This window comes from Pelobates fuscus, chromosome 2 (genome assembly GCF_036172605.1).
Source record: "Pelobates fuscus isolate aPelFus1 chromosome 2, aPelFus1.pri, whole genome shotgun sequence".
Classification (NCBI taxonomy): Eukaryota; Metazoa; Chordata; class Amphibia; order Anura; family Pelobatidae; genus Pelobates; species Pelobates fuscus.
In genome coordinates, this window is record NC_086318.1 from 422860284 (window position 1) to 422877029 (window position 16746).

The following is a 16746-nucleotide window of genomic DNA, read 5'->3' on the forward strand; positions in this document are numbered from 1 at the left end:
TGCCACTGTGTCATCTAATTAGACTTATTCCTCTTAATATTCACACTTTGCCTTCCTTAAACCTTAACTCTCTCTAGATCAATATTGCATTGTTATTATGTCAGCTAAAGTATTTGCCTATGAAAAATAATATTGCTGAACATGTGGGTGGAAGATCACTACCTCGAAGCTGAACACAAGCCATTGTGTTAATTTGTGGTTGAGATGTGACAGAACCATAGGTAATCACAAATGTAATCTTCAGTTTTGTACATTTTTATGTACCCAGAGATAGTTAAAGGATCTGTCATACCCGATATCTTGTTTGTATTGAACATTCATTTTTTGGTGTGCCACCCTTATGTTGTCTTGGGTCTGAAGATACAATCTTCTTAAACCCTGGGTACACAATGTGTTAATATTTACAATATACTAGTACTATTTTATTAGCCACTCATGGCAGAACTAGAAGATATTTAAATGCTTTCCTTTTAGTGCCAAATATATTTATACCCCCAATCGCAGGAACTCCAACCCCAGTTTTAACTTTCTGTCAACCTCCTGCCTACCTTCTTCCTACAGGTACAACAAAGCACTTATCTAAATTGGAGTAGTCTAATGCTTACTAATAGTATGGAACCCCATAGCTTTATGAGTTAGCAGTAATTTATATTAAAAAATTTACTTGTGTCTTGCAAACAGATTATTCATTGACTTTAGTTCACATCATCGCATCATTGCCCAGAGTCCAGTTCCTTTCTAGTCACTCCTTCCAACGTTGCCAGGGAAAATCCACAGCCAAAAAAAGGAAGTACAACATGTGTTCATTAAAAGTAGAAACCATCACTAATGAATATGTTTTAGTTGTGGTGAGCCATTTATATGAACTGTGCTATTATATGGAAATCTTTGACCATGCAAGTCAAAGTTAAACCCAATGTCTTATATCTACACATTAATTGTGTTGACAATTCTAGTAATGCTATAGTATTTATTAAGCCATCATTGACAGTGTTTTGTGAGTTCATATATAGAACTTACAGCAACAAAATGTCCTATGTTTTTCTGCAACAGATATTCTACTGTAAGGTTATTTTTAGGAATATTTACTTAAGCGAGAATTCAAAGTGATTTTCAAATTTAAGTCCTGAGCAGCCAAACAGATTTAATTTTAAATTTGATTCTTTGAACGCTCACTTTCATAAATAAGATTGCTATTGTATTTATTTACAACAGTAATTACAAAAAATTTACACCATTTTAGATTTATGATTCTTCTGGGAATTTTTTTTTTTTTTTTAAATTTTGGTTGATATGTATTTTGCGAAAGATGGACTAGGATTTTTCCGCTCTAAGATGATACATCAGCTTGAGCTATTTACAGTTCCTATGTTTATATTATAAGATATTTTGAATGACACAGTTGTCTCAAAGTGATGCATGTACCTTTACATAGCGATATGAAACATAGAATAAAAAAAACACACATTTCTGAAGTTAACCCTCAAAGTACTAGGATGCAACTTTTAAGGCAAATTCTAACCCTTCAATCAATTGTCTTCAAAAGTAGTGCTGAACAAGCGTACATTATAAACCTCTGCTCAACAGAGGTATATATGATATGTAATTCATGGCTCATCAACTTGCACAAAACTTTGAGAGATAACAAAGTAGTTATTTTAATTATTCTATCACCTTACATTAAAGCATGTTTTTACAAAAAATGGTGTAAAAGTCATGAAACATGGATGATTATCAGAGTAGAGAGGACTCAAATGGGTATACCCACTGAGTGGGCAATTGCCATGCAAGGTCTTGTGTGGCAAGGTTTCCTCTGTAGCCTATTTGAGTAGAAGTACAACGGGATTAACTTTATGCTCACACAATGTTTTTAGAGAAGTTGTTTAAATATGTTCTAGGGTTGAGAACATTAACCTCTGAGATCTTGATCTCATGATCCCATGATGCCTAGAATACAATTACAGAATGGCCCAGGTATTCAGGGTGCATGAATGAGGCAGATTTGTTGGAAAACAGAGCAACGTTTTGACCTCTACTGACGTCTTTATCAATCTAGAATACAATTACAATATGTCAGAAAATATGTCTTTAAAAAAATGCAACATACTTAACTTCCTAAATCATACATCTATATTTTTATTTCAAATATATAAAAAATACAATATAACTCCACAACGATCAGAGTAACAATTAAAAATGTTTGTCTAATAAAGATAACAAGCATACCCTAACAAACATGCCATAACTTATTTTCTCTCCTTTGTGAGGTAAGGGTGATTTCTTTGTAAATATTAGCTACATAAGCTAAACCTTTTAACGACCCAAACAGAACAAATGCATTTCTATATAATTATAAATATATAATAAACAATAGTAAAGTGAAATAAGCCAAGGATAAAAGTAACATTTAACCTATGACATGTAAGCACAAATTCTCAAAGCAAAAAAGAAAATGCACAAAAGAAAATGTTTTTACTTGATATTTTACACATAGGAAAAGTCCACGGATCTACCCTTGATACTCAGACTAAGAGGCTTAAAAATGTATAAACAATAAGAGTACAGAAAAAAATTAAAATAATTGCATTTGCACTGATAAAAAAAACATGAATACAACTGTAGCAAACATGCCTATGCCACGAGCTGCTGGAGGAGCCTGTTAGCTAGCCTTCTGCCCAAGGGCTATGTGACATATCCAAAAAACCTGTTTGGGAGTTAACCTGCCCCGCCTCCCCAAGACACTTCTTATTGGTTCCCCTGGTTCGGTACCTACTCTCTCCTGATTTCAGTGGAACACTCGCTTCCTGGCAGTCCTTTGCATGAACCAACCTGCGAACGGTACTTAGCCGCGATCACTCACCTTTTTGGTCTATGCGACCTTGCGGTTCCTGGTCATATTGATCCCGTGGTTTAACCCCCTTGTCAACCCGCAAGGAGAGTACTTTTTGGAGGCAAGCTGCCTGAGACTGTAAGGAACAAAAGCTTCCTGCGAGCCAGGAGGAGCACCCAGTAGTTCATCCACAGAAGCTCCAGAAAGTTGACTGGAAAAAGCACGAATTGCCCTGGAACTATTTTCGGCATAGGACCACATGTGTGGCTGGTCAGAATTTTTCCCTGGTGTCAATTACCCTACACTACATGGATCTGAGCACTATTTGAACAACTTGGGCACTCAGATCCGGGCTATTTGGGGATGTAGTACTTGTTGCGTTCCTATCTTTTTTATATATGTTTTGGGGTACTTTTATGTTTGTACCTCATGTGTCTGGGAGATAATTAGTTTAAGCAAAGGCAAAATCAAACTTCTTCCAGACACAGAGAATCCTGGGTGGGGTTGCTGTATGTATGAATGGAGACTCCCTGCTGGGGGTCGTGTATATAAGCAGGCAACTTGGCCTGAATAGTTCCTTTTCACCCTTCACTCGACTCGACTAGTCTCGACTAGTGTTTGGTTGGACCAGCTATACAGTTACACTCTCTGCAGGAGAGCTTAATCACTTGAAGCTGTATCCAAGACCCTGTTCCAGTGTGGAAAGCGACGGTGAGACCTTGGCCAAGCTGCGGCGGCAATGGGCTGGAGCGCTGCTGGTGTCTTGGTGATAGCTAGGTAGAGTGCTTTGTGGTGGTGCCCAGTGGGGTACCAGGCGGTTCATCACAAGTGCTGGCAGTGGTTGAATAACTTCCTAGCAAGTGGGGAAGCATCCCTGGGGCACCGTAATATCTTATTGGAACCTGGCAAGAGAGATAGTGCTAGCATCTATGCAGAATCCATGTCTTGAGAGGAACTCGGGAGGATGGAGTGAGCTAGCCCCCAGGAAGCATCACACTATGAGACTACAGAATGCCTTGGCCCAGGAATATGGCTCTATTTCAGTAGAGGAGGAGCTGACCTTGAGAGATGGGTTATGGCAGGACCTCTGGCCCGAGGCTCTAGAGTGGATGCAAACTTCATGGAGAGTGAGCCTCCCCAGTCCGGAACAGCAATCTGGTCATGGTTGTGTGGGAACTGGAGCCAGACTCCTGAAGCCTACTAGACACGGTTCAGCAGCAGGCTCTTAATGCAGAGAAATGGATGAGCTGGGTAACCATGAGAGAGGAGATGGTTGGTCCCTCTCCCCAGCAACAGTGTACAATGCAGGGAGAGGATACAACGTGTCTCTATCCCCAGCGGCAGCCAAAGTTACCCGTATTAGAGACAGCCGGTACCCCTCCCCAGTGGCAATGTGCGTTCTAGGGAGAGGAGCGTATCATCCTCCCTTCCCAGCGGCAGTGCTTATTACAGGGAGAGGAGACAACTGGTCTCACTCTGCAGCAGCAGTGCTTGTCACAGGGAGATGAGACAGCCGGTCTCTCCCAGGTAGGGGAGACAGTCGGCAGTGTACAGTACTGGGAGTTTAATCATTTGAAACACCATTTGCAATACCCCTATTATTCCCCAGACAATGAGTAGGGACAGATATGAAGACATACTGCAATTTATGCACTTTAGTGACTATACTGAGTGCCCCCCAAATGGTCTTCCGCAGTATGATCTTCTCTATAAAATACTACCGCTAATTGCCCACTTTAACAAAAAGATTTACCACTATTCATACCCCCCAAAAAACATATTTCTAATGATGAATCCCTCATGAAGTTTAAGGGAAGACTGGGGTTTAAACAGTATATGCCACCCAAAAGATCCCAATATGGGATAAAATGTAAAAAATTGTGTGAAAGTGGCAGTGTATACAAAGCAAGGGATGGCCACCTTGATCCCGCAGGACAAGTGGGAAAATTGTCTGGAACCTAATCATGCCATTACTAAACAAGGGATATCACTTGTATATTGATCATTTTTATAATAGTATCCCACTTCTAAAAATGCTGTACTGCTTTGAGACCGTGGCCTGTGGCACTATTTGGAAGAGTCACACAGGTTTCCCAAAGACACAAGCAGAAAAAATAAATAAAAAGGGGGAAACAGCAGCTCTCTGCCAGTATGAACTGCTGGCACTAAAGTACAGCAATAACAAGGAGGTGTTCATCAAAACCACCATCCATGGTGAACGCACTCGCGGGGTCGCAGGTCGTGGCAGAGGGGAAATTAAACGAGTGCCAGTCTGCATAACACATAGGAGAAAACAAGGGTTTGGCTGCACTCGCCTAAACATACTTAAACGGGGTGCTGCTGGGAGCCAATAAGTACAGTAAAAATGAAAATCCAGCGCACTCACTTATCTACTAAACAGAAAAGTCTGCATAACACATTACAATCGGCATATGGGGGGAGTTGACCTGTCCGATCAGCTGAAGCAGCCGTATTTGATCATGAGAAAGACCAGGGCATGGTATAGAAAAGTGGGCATATTTATAATTCAGATGGCAATCCCCAATGACTTCGGAATTTTTAAAAAGGCAAATGCTGAGCTGAAATGCTCGTTTCTATCATTTCGGTTTCAGCTCATTTCTGGGTTGATGAGTGACACAGAGGGGGACCTTCGGTGGAGTCTAGCAGAAGAATGGAGGCAGGTCACTTTTGCTTCAGGATTCCATCAACCCCCAAAAAAGACCCCCCCCCCAGAAAAGGTGTAGGGTGTGTTACAAGAGGGGAGTAAGAGCTGAGACCAGTTATTACTGCCCTAATTGCCCCTCTCAGCCTGGCATATGTGTTTAAGATTGTCCACACCCAGGCCGAATAGGTAGAATAAAATGCTGATTGCTGCTAGACAGGTGAGAATTGTGGGAAAATGTCTCTGATCACAGGAAATGGAGCACACTTTGCTTCTCCGCTAGTCATAGCTGGTCAGGCATAGGAAATATACATAAGACAAAATAGTCCCTACTTTGTCTTATGTTTTAAAGAAAAGTAGAGCAGACAGGAAGAAATGGAGAACAGGTCCTGAGAGTAGAGGAAGCGATTAGGGAAAGGTAAGTTCAACATGACAGTGCATCATAATAGCATCATTTAACCTATAACATTAGTGCTCTTACAGCATTTAGCTTTGACTATAAAAGATAGGGAAGGAAGCATCCCTCATCCTTAGATGTATAGGTCTCTTGTACATTGAAAGGAATGCTATTTAGTATTAAAGTGAATTTTTATTTTTCTATACTTATTGTCTTTACTTTTCTATGTGTGTACGTTTTTATTCATTACTGACTTTTTTAATAATAAAAACGGTAGCTAAATGTATTCAGTGATTGAAAATGTATGGCTAAAATATTCTAAACATCATTTCAAGGATATTTTATCAAAAAAAAGTACATAGTACAAAAAACCAGAGCAATAAGAACTGGAATTCTATACACTTACTTTAAATCTATATTCAAGGAGATGTGGCACTCTACAGAAACCTGTTTGTTCTTGTTTTATTTTCTACAAGGAACATTGGCACTGTATTCAATGTTCTAGAAGACTCAGTGATAATAGTGCATTATGTTGATACTGTGAAGAGTATTTTCCATTTATGCTCAAGTTAAACATACAATGGAAAATACATAGTACAAAAAACAATGGAAAATAGAGTTGATATAGAAAATAATCTCAACACAATTATTTGATGAATTAAGCCTCATAAAACAATCCTTGATACATATACTTGTTAATAAGTCAATTTACTCTATACAATTTTAGTTATTATCAGTCTATTGGTTAATAGAATGTTCACATCTGTTTTTTCTGCATAGCTTGTAGAGATACAACATGATATCTGAATCCTGTTTTTTTTTATTGTTTTTGATACTTAAAGGACCACTATAGTGCCAGGAAAATATACTCGTTTTCCTGGCACTATAGTGCCCTGAGGATGCCCCCACCCTCAGGGTCCCCCTCCCACCGGGCTCTAGGGGGAGGAAGGGGTTAAACTTACCTCTTTCTCCAGTGCAGGGCGCCTCTTCTCCTCCTCCTCAGCTGAATGCGCATGTGTGGCAAGAGCCGCGCACGCATTCAGTCAGTCTCACAGGAAAGCATTTACAATGCTTTCCTATGGATGCTGGCGTCTTCTCACTGTGATTTTCACAGTGAGAAGCACGCAAACGCCTCTAGCGGCTGTCAATGAGACATCCACTAGAGGCTGGATTAACCCTAATATAAACATAGCAGTTTCTCTGAAACTGCTATGTTCATAGAAAAAAAGGGTTAATCCTAGCTGGACCAGGCACCCAGACCACTTCATTAAGCTGAAGTGGTCTGGGTGCCTATAGTGGTCCTTTAATAACATATGTCTTGTGGCAAGTTGATATTAATAAATTCTTAATGGAACGCTTGAGCTTGAGGATATAAATACTGACACCTAGCCAACATCTTCCACTCTCTCCATGAAAGGCCACTCATTACATCCTGTAATTACTAATAATGAATTTGATGGTGAAACATCCATAGCATCTATAATTTTAATGAATAGGATAACCAAACTGCAAATCTACTAACTCCCTTATAAATATATACTATGCATTCCAAGAATTTTAAATAGCTCAACTGCTGCTCCCAAAAATGTGTAGGGCACTTGACACCACATGATATTTGTTTATTTATTGCTAGTTGTTCAATGAATATTTCCATTGGACCTTTTGTGCTTGGGTAAATCTTTACAATTTGCTCAACACCAAGTCCTCAGCAACTCAGGAGAACCTCCTGAGTTAATTTGAGACTGTCTCTTCTTCTAAAATTGGAAACAATTTTTTTGTTGTAAATTAACTTAAAAAATCTGCAGATTTTTTTACACTTATTATTTTAACCCCTTCAGGACGGGTGACGGACCGCGTCCGTCATGCAGTAAAATTAACCCCAGATCGCCGCGATCGCGGCATTAATGGTGCTCCGGTCTGCCTCTGTATTAGAGGCAGACCGGGAGCACCGGATCGGGCAGTCCCAGCACATGTGCCCGCTCTGACAGCATGTCAGAGCGGGCACATGTGCTGTGTATACTCACCTTCCGCCTCCCTGCACTTCCGGGTTCAGTGTGAAGTGCAGGGAGACGGATCAGTGCTGATCCTGCCCACTGTGTAAAAATAAATAAAGTTTTAATAAAATCTCACCCCCCTTTACCCATTTTAATAAAAAATTAACCCCTTCCCTGCCAATTGATCACTGACTACAGTGATCCATTGGCAGGGATTACATTTTACTGTCATCTGATTTTATTTTTTAACCCCTGAGGGTTAGTTATTATTTTTTTTTAACCCTCAGTGGTTAAATGTATTTTATTAATTAATTTAAATATTTTAAAATTAGATATTTAGCTAACTGGGGTGGGTGGAAGTTAGTGGGGAATTTGGGGATTTTGAGTTAGGCTAACTAGGGGTTAATGTTAAAAAAGTTTTAAAATAAGCTTTAAAAAGTTAAAAATTACTTTTTAAAAAAAGTTTTAATAACGTTTAAGTAAAAAATAAAACAAGACACCCGCCTTTACCCAGTCCAAATAAAAATTAACCCCTTCCCTGCCAGTCGATCACTGCATACATTTATACTGTGATCTAATTTGTTTTAACCCCTGAGGATTAACTTTTATTTATTTATGAACTCTCAGGGGTTCAATTTATTTAATTAATTAATTTAAATATTTTATAATTATATATTTTGCTAGCTGGGGTGGGTGAGAGTTATGGGCAAATGGGGAATTTACGGTTAGTGCTGCTTACTGCTAGGTAGGGGTTAACCGTAAAAAAAGCTTAGAAAAATTTTAAATCTGTAAAAAAAAAGTTTTAAGAAAGTTTAGAAAGTTTTAAAAAAATTATAAGCAAAACAAAAGTTTAAAAACTAGTTTAAAAAGTTTAAAAAAGTAAAAAAATACATTAAAAAATACTCATTACCACTACACCTGGAACAAACTAGAGAAAAAATGATCCCACGCTAAGGTTCAAAATATGCCGTTTGAATTACCCCAGGGTGTATTCTTTAATAAATAGTATGTGTTTGGGGGGAAGTTTCAATAACCAACCATCTAAACTACTCCAAAATGGAACATGGACACAGTGTAAAACTTCAAAGTTAGAAAAAAACTGAATGACTATGTCCCAAATGTGCCCCTCTGATGTCCACATATACCTGGCAAAGGTACATACGGGGGTATTGCTGTACTCAGACCACGTAGCTGAGCAACATATGAAGTATTATACAGTGGTAGCACACATAAGGTTTGCAAAATATACTGTGCAAACTCACTTTGTGTGTCAAAAAGGCAGAAAAAACGCTTATTACCACTACACTTGGTTCAAGCTAGCGGAAAAATGATCCCACGCTAAGGTTCAAAATATGCCTTTTGAAATACCCTGGGATGTGTTCTTTAAGAAATGGTATGCCTTTATGGTGTAGTTGTAATATGTAGCCTGCTCAAGTGCTCCAAAGTGAAACACGGACACATCATAACCTTCCATGAAAATTCACACTTAAAAACGTAAACTTGTCACGTCTCTTTTACAGCACTGTAACTTCACAAAATATTGCCAAAGACATACAATGGGGGTGTCATTTTACTCAGAAGACTTAGCTGAGCATAATATGGGAGGTTTGAACTTAGTGGCACATATGAAATATACAAAAGGCCCAGCAAAAATGTAATCCGTATGTAAAAAATGCCCAAAATAATTTTTTACCACATACTTTGGCATATATTGGTGAATAAATGGGGGCATGTTAAGGCATAATATGCACCATATGAGATACCCTGGAGTGTCTACTTTTACAAATGGTAGGTCTTTGTGGTTTTTTTTTGAACAGTCAAACTGTTATAATACCCCAAATGGAAGCATTGGCTCATTAAATCCATCTCTCAAAAATCTACTGTGAATACTGAAAAGGACAGGTCTCATATATGGTACTGTAGCTTCATGAAATAGTGCCAAAGACATTCAAAGGGGGTGTCATTTTACTCAGCAGATGTAACTGAACACAAAATAAAACTTTGTAAAGGAATAGCACACACCAACTTTACAAAATACACCTGAGAAGTTCTTTGTTATAAGTTTGTGTGCCAAAAACCAAAACAAACACAATTTTTCTCCAATATTTAGCAGAGGTTGGCGGTGAAATGACTATGTAGAAAGTGTCAAAACAACCTTAGGTAAATAGCCTGTGATGTTTACTTTATATAAATATATACTTTTGTGTGGCAATTTTGTTTTCTTTTATGGCTATTAAGCTTGCAAGACAAACATACCAAATTCTAAAATTGCTCCACATTAAAAGTTTACTTTACTCCTTGTGCTTTGTGACCTGTAACTACCAAAAAAAACTTAAAATCCCAGACACATTATATATTCTGTAAATCAGAACAACTAAATGAATTTATTTTTAATTGCTTTCTTTAACCTGCACTAATTATTGTGTCATTAAGCGTAAGACAAGCTTCTGAAGCTGTGTCCTTAAGGGGTTAACAAACCTGTCTAAACTCTTTTTTTATTACGATGGGCAAATTAACTTGTTATATTGTATTAGATGGTAAGGCATGTTACTATATATTTACTGAGAAAAAAATAATACCAACAAGTGACTTACGTTGAAACATGACATGAGAAGATATGAATTCTTCCAAGGCTAATGATGTCATTTCAGTTTTTCAATTGCCAATTTACATTATTTGGGATTTTCTCAATATGTTGTAGGTGTGATCAGTAAATTCAACATGTCACAAATTATGCTAAAAAAATACTAAGCTGTCAACAGAGTTTTTCTAATTCTGGACGAAAGGTTTTACAAATAGCTTTTAAGAATTCATGAGTTCAAGTCGACACTTCACTGCTTGTTATTCATAAATTGCATTTTTCTTAATATTTGTATCAAATAATCGTCTGTGATAAACCATGCCCATCTTGATGTCTGTAAGAGACATAAGAAAGAAAACTATTACAATGTAAATGATATAGAAACAGGTGCAGTCTGTTGGTTACCAGGTTAAATACTAACTGGTCGATTCTGTTTTTTATGTCATAAAATAAGTACCATCATTGGGTAGTAACATTATGTGACTCAGTGAAAAGTATTTTGATGCACTGCACATGATTATTTGATAGATACTTCAAAACATGATAGCTTGTTTGCTACCTGAATTGGCTTTCTAGAAAATATGAAATAAACTTTGCTATTTGTACAAGTCAAACCACCTAGCCAGTAATAGGATATTAAGCTGGGACCATAATATTCCAAAAGTATACAATAGGTAGTGCAGACTAGGCTTGTGCGTGATGAGGACATTTTTCACAAAGCCTGAGTATCAGCCATATGGCGGTTCGGGTCAGCAGAATTTCTCAACCAGAAAACTAATTTGTGAAACAAATAATATGAAGGAAAATAGGGCTATATGGGCCAGTCAGTGTACTGCTAAATATTTCCTACCAGTTGGTTCACAAATCAAGTGAAATAAATTTACCAATAGAAGGAAAAATAGAGGTATTAAATATATATTTCTATTTTATACATTTATCAAATATATCATATTGAAATAAAGATTATTGTAACTGCACCTCTATTTGGATACTCTTTTGCTCTCATTTGACTGCAAATAAAATCAGTATTTAGTGACTGTCTTGTAGCCATTAATGATCTTTATGCCAATCAATAACTTTATGCCCATCAATAACATCATCGGGAAGAATTCAGAATCACAAATCAAACTGAACATAATCGGTCATTTTACGTTTCTGTTGGCTCAGGATTCAGGCACATTTCTGCCCGGAGTTCGGGAATTGGACCGATCACCTGATTGACCCAAATTTGGATGCATTGCAGTTTGGACTGAAATGAATCTCCAAGTTTAGTTTAGTGTAGACATAAGTTTTCCAAAGTAGCGAAATTAGGTAAGTTGGGAAAAATAGGAAGATAAAAAGCAGGGTAGATGAATAGAGACATAAAGACTCATTAATCTTAAGATGTGGAGAAAACTCATATAGAGGCCATTGATGTAGAAAAGAGGACAGACGAGAGATAAAAAAAGGCCAGAGAAGAAGATGTTGCCTGTTTCTAGAAGTTAACAAATTACTACTTGGTGTGGTTTTTCTAAGAACCTTATTGACTTGTTATATCTTTGAGATTGGTAGAACCCTTACTTTGTAATGATTCTGCTCAAGCATAGTGTTGCATGGTGTTCATATAGAAAATTGAGCAGCAGTACTCAGTACTAACATGAATGGCACACAGTAAAAAATAACTAATACAAAATAACTGGATGCATATACAGGGATGTGAGACAGTTTGAAACACAAAATAAAAAATTGGACAGTGTCGGGTGCAATTCGGCAATGATATTAATGTAGCAGTAACTATATTTAGCAGACGCACCAAAGGATGCAATTAAACATCTCCTGGCATAATTTGTCTCTGCAAAGAGAAAGAAGATAGTGTTGGCTTATTTTTAACTGAGGGCTGGACAGGTTATTTATAAAGGAGTTTCTTTCAAAATGTAGGTCTGTCTGTGCAGTGCTTTTTGGCACACGGGAGAACATTAAGGGTTTGAAATATATTTACTACTACTGTGGAACGCAAGAGAGAAAATGTTCTTGCCAATGCAGATTGGGAAACGAAAGGGCCATTAATTTAATAAAATATTATGATCTCATCTTTCAGAGTGTCTGGTGCTGGACTAAGAGCTTAGAGCAAACCACACAGCATTACCTTTTACTGCAGGCTGTCCAGATGGGTGAAGCCAACTGGTTCATATAAAATTTATAACCAGTTCTGAGAAAGATAGCTATTGAAGTGTAATGGTGTTATATATTTTATAGATTTATATAGTTTTATATAGGTTTTATAGATTTATATAAATCTGTTTTCCAGGTCAGCCATGAAAATAGTAGCGTATTGGGGTGACATTGTTGTGCCCATCGCTGTCCCTGTCATCCGACTACCCAGAATCCCTTGCAGAAGTGCGGCACTGTTAAAGTTCTGTGGGAAAAGCAAGTCTTATGGCTTGACTGGTGTGTGTATTTGTGTTTAGCAATGTATTAACTATATATATATATATATATATATATACACACAGAATAATTCAGAATTCAGTTATCAAATTATGGCCTTACATTAATAAGTTTTCCAGTCATTTAGAAAGTTGTTAGAAATAAAACTCTCCAAATGATTTATCTACAATACTTCACGTATACATTTAACGAGGACTTCTGTAGATAAATAGTTTGGAAGGTTTTTCTAAGAGTATTGACTTTTTTGAAAGGCCTATTAAACTGAGGCCTTTGTCAGAAGCCCATTTCATGTCAACTTGATAGCATTTTTACAGCTACTCGGGTGTTAGGGGTTTAGTCTTCATTGTCACTTTCAAGGACAGAAGAAAGCCAATATGAAATAGGAACCTGAAGATCTATGTGACTTAAGCCAGTAATCCCATTGTAGGTCTTTCTTAAGTGGAAACATGGTATGTACACAAACACAAAAATTCAAACACCTATTCTGTAGTCAATTATTTCTATTAAAGGCTGCATGGAAGTTAAACTCTTTATTACATTTGTATTACAATATAATGATCTATAATTGATCATCTGCACCCTTCTAACTATGTATTCAAATGATCTCACTGAATATGTATGGTATGACATGTTTAATGGGTACCTTTTATGGATACTTTTTATGGGTACTATAATATTATTGTTATTGTTATTACTGGTATATAGAAAGCACCAACATGTTGTGCAGCACTGTATAGTATAGACAAACCAACATTAAAAGAATGCAGGATTCTGCCCACAAACCGAGGGCTAGCATTTACAGACATGTTATACACTGTACTAAGCTAGATGGTACGGGAATTTATCATCTAAAGGTAATGATGGGGACTTGAAAGAAGACAGAAGAGGTGAATTTGGATTTTGGATGGTAAATTGTATTCAGATGTGTTGTGGAATACAATCATGCATTCCACCACTCCTACTTCCTATTTTAGATTGGCGCGTTATTTCCCTTTTTGGGTTCCATGCTGCTCTGAGATTCAGTCGGCGCGTCCTTTCCTGTATTGACACATTGATCCATGCCACTTCCCCATAGTGTTGAACGCTTCATGTTGTTAAACTTTGAAACGGTCTCATAATAATATTGTGACTTTTTTATTTGGGACCAATTCCACTAAGTTTGAAATCAATACTGTGATTTTTTTTTTTACTTTATTTTAAATCATATTGTGATTTTGTTTATTTACACAGTTTATTTAGGTACACACTTGCTCCACCTTTTTTTTGTATTTGTGTATGTTTATTTAGTGTGAGGGTGTTCAAACATATTCTAGGTTGTATATACCGTATTTATCGGCGTATAACACCAGGAAATATCCTCCCCTCACATAGTATTCCCCCCTCATCCCATAGTATTCCCCCCTCATCCCATAGTGTTCCCCCCTCATCCCATAGTGTCCCCCCTTCCATAGTATTCCCCCCCTTTCCATAGTATTCCCCCCCTCCCATAGTATTCTCCCCCCTCCCCTCCCATAGTATTCTCCCCCTCCCCTCCCATAGTATTCTCCCCCCTCCCCTCCCATAGTATTCTCCCCCCTCCCCTCCCATAGTATTCTCTCCCCCTCTCCTCCCATAGTATTCTCCCCCCTCCCCTCCCATAGTATTCTCCCCCCTCCCCTCCCATAGTATTCTCCCCCCTCCCCTCCCATAGTATTCTCCCCCCTCTCCTCCCATAGTATTCTCCCCCCTCCCCTCCCATAGTATTCTCCCCCCTCCCCTCCCATAGTATTCTCCCCCCCCTCCCCTCCCATAGTATTCTCCCCCCCTCCCCTCCCATAGTATTCTCCCCCCCTCCCCTCCCATAGTATTCTCCCCCCTCCCCTCCCATAGTATTCTCCCCCCCCCCTCCCATAGTATTCTCCCCCCTCCCCTCCCATAGTATTTCCCCCCTCCCCTCCCATAGTGTATTTCCCCCCCCTCCCCTCCCATAGTGTATTTTCCCCCCTCCCCTCCCATAGTGTATTTTCCCCCCTTCCCCTCCCATAGTGTACTTCCCCCCCCTCCCCTCCCATAGTGTACTTCCCCCCTCCCCTCCAATAGTGTACTTCCCCCCTCCCCTCCCATAGTGTACTTTCCCCCCCTCCCCTCCCATAATTACTTACCTGTCCTGAAGCGTGGGCCGGCTTCACAGCGCGCACCGCGGTACAGGAACTTTAATTTCAGGTTCCGGTTTCCGGCGGGACTGAAAGGAAGTGTGCACCGCGGTACAGGAACTTTAATTTCAGGTTCCGGTTTCCGGCGGGACTGAAAGGAAGTGTGCACACTATTGTGCACACTTCCTTTCAGTCCCGCCGGAAACCGGAACCTGAAATTAAAGTTCCTGTACCGCGGTGCGCACTGTGAAGCCGGCCCACGCTTCAGGACAGGTAAGTAATTATGGGATATCGGCGTATAACACGCACCCACAATTTTTCCCCTATTTTCAGGGGAAAAAAGTGCGTGTTATACGCCGATAAATACGGTACATAGATATTATACATTTTTAATTCTGTGCCCTCTGGCTTTCTGTGTAATGCTGTCCACTGCAAATTGCGGCCCTTTTATGCAATTAACTGGCGTTCACATTCTGGCACCCACTGACCAATAATTGCTCTCCTATAGCTATTTAAACTTTATTTGTTTTTTTTCTCTTTGCACTGCCATGGGTTACCTTGTGGTTATCCAAGAATGCGTTATATTGATTGATTGATTGATTGATTGATTCTTTGTATTTTGATCCAGGCTTGTACTTTGACTATTCTATTCTCTGTATTCCTTGATTTTTGGCTTGTCTTAACATTTTTTACGTACTCTCTGTTCCCCTGTCCTTGACCTGTCATGTACTATTCTATTTTTTAATGTTAAACCCATTCATTCTAAGGTCTTCTAATAAAGTTTAGTATTCTGGTTATATTTTATTTTGTTAACTTAAGTTCATCATGTTGGGTATTGATGAAATCCTGACAGTGACTATTTCTTTGTTCTTGAACATGTCTTCAAGTTAATTACATACAGGACCTTTTCTAAAAGTATTGTTGGGTTCTTCTTCATCCTTTATCTCAAAGAACTAGATGTCTCGTAGGAGGACTTACTGTCCCTGACAATAAATTCACAATAATGCACTAATATCCTAAATAATGAAAGCCTATAATGATCAGGAGAGATGGCTTTGATTTGTAATCATGTAAAAAGTAAAGGTTTAGGATAAAAAGCACAGGTTTATAGTTAAATGTTAAGCAATTGTTTTGTACACAGTAAAATAATTCATACAAGATGCTCAGTAAATGTACTTGGAAGACATTCTTCGGGAGAGCAAAGTAAGGTAGAATGACAGGACTATTATTGCTTGTGAGACAGAAATGGCTTCATTAAAAATAACACATTCATGTAATTTTGCTTGGGTGTCAATCTGGAACTATCGATTCTGTGTCAAACCTCAGTATGTCCAAGCGCATGTTTTGAGAGAAAAAAAAGTCTGCAATGGTTGTAGTGGTTGCCAGAGTTTGGCAAAGAGTGTTAAATGTGACAGTTATTGAACACACTATAGTTGGCACTCTAGTTGAAAGTTTAGTGGACAGCACAGCAAAATAACTACATCATGAGGACAGCATTTAATAGGTGCCAAAAAGTGATATTTACAAAACAACGACACTGGGCATTCCTTTAGAACAAAGTGCAGTACTGTGTGCATAGGCTGACACTGTAAAAAAGGTAATACTTTTTTAACCCCTTGAGGACACAACTTCTGGAATAAAAGGGAATCATGACGGAATATTTCCGTCATGTGTCCTTAAGGGGTTAAAGACCAGGGTTATAGCAAGTGGTGGCCACTGGATG

General features: G+C 38.5%; 1 protein-coding gene across 2 annotated transcripts in view; it reads left to right on the forward strand.

Moving 5' to 3' along the window:
* Positions 1–16746, forward strand: part of MACROD2 (mono-ADP ribosylhydrolase 2) — a 1922332-nt gene that overhangs the window by 1263714 nt on the left and 641872 nt on the right. The window lies entirely within an intron of this gene.